Source organism: Echinops telfairi, unplaced genomic scaffold, assembly GCF_000313985.2.
Source record: "Echinops telfairi isolate 266 unplaced genomic scaffold, ASM31398v2 ScPeMD7_7414;HRSCAF=8452, whole genome shotgun sequence".
NCBI lineage: Eukaryota > Metazoa > Chordata > Mammalia > Afrosoricida > Tenrecidae > Echinops > Echinops telfairi.
The window spans coordinates 513,697-514,854 of record NW_022111314.1 but is presented as its reverse complement, the minus strand read 5'-3'; positions in this window follow the sequence as shown (position 1 = coordinate 514,854).

Here is a 1,158-nt window from a genome sequence, read left to right as displayed (position 1 = left end):
CGATTATTCCTCTGTTTCTGAGCTTGAATTGGGTCCCTTAGAGCCTCCAGCAGGACGAATTCCTGCCCAGCCACAGTCCCCACCCCCAGGCCTCAGACAGCCAGACCACTGCCCATAGGACAGCTGCTGTGGCAGCCAGGCCAGGGCCCAGGTGGGCAAGGGTTGGACAGTGAGTGTGTCAGGGCTGCAAAGGGGCATCGAGAAGGAGGGAGGGGTAGGGGGCAGGATGAGGTCCCCCAAGGATGCACCTCCCTATTGTAGTTGCCCTGCTGCCTGCACCCCCCAGCTCTGCTGACCCCTCTATTGCCCCAGGTGGCCCCCAAAGAGACCCCAAAGCAGCACTCTCCCCTCCCCCTCACACCCCAGTGGCACCCCAGTGGGAGCATGGGGACCAGCAGACTGGGCTGGCCGGCAAGGTCCCAGGAGTTGGATGCAGTCCCTGAGGGTGGATACAGCCCCTCTGCCATAGCAGACGGCACTGGAAAACACGCTATTTCAAAACCGCAATTAATTTCCTTTGCTCATTAGCCAATTTACTCAATTATCTGAGTCCTGGGAAAATAACTGTCTGGTGGCCCCCTGGGCCTCAGATGACAGTCCTCTGTCTCTGTGGGGTTGTCTCCTCCTGACTCGGTGATTGGGGGGGCACACCCAGGTTGGTGGATGAACCAGGAACAGAGACAGGGCACCTTCAGGTCAAGGCCAGGCCCTGGGTGTGGGCACTGGGGGTCCACCAGCTGCGGAGGGAAGAAGGCAGTTGTTGCCCCCAGGAGGGACCAGGCCAGCTTGCCACACATGATAAGCATGGGAGAGGGGGTATGGGTGTCCCCGAGGTATGTGCACAAGGCTGGGTCTTGCAGAATGGAGACCATCTGGAGAGGAGGGTGTTCCAAGCAGACGGAAGAGAAAGTTCTGGAAGCTGGCAGAGGTATACTTTGCCCAGACTGCAGAATGGGAGGGATCGGTGAGGGTTGGGGCCAGGCGGGGTCTTCCACCAGTGGAAGCCGGGGCTCACCTGTCTCCAAGAGAAAAGGCCTAGTGACCCTCAGTGAACCACTCAGCCCTGCTTCTGGGGGCTCTGACCACATCTCAGGACCTTCTGGAAGCCCTCAGGCCATAATGTCCTGACCTTCAGTGCCCCCCTGCACCCCACTCCCC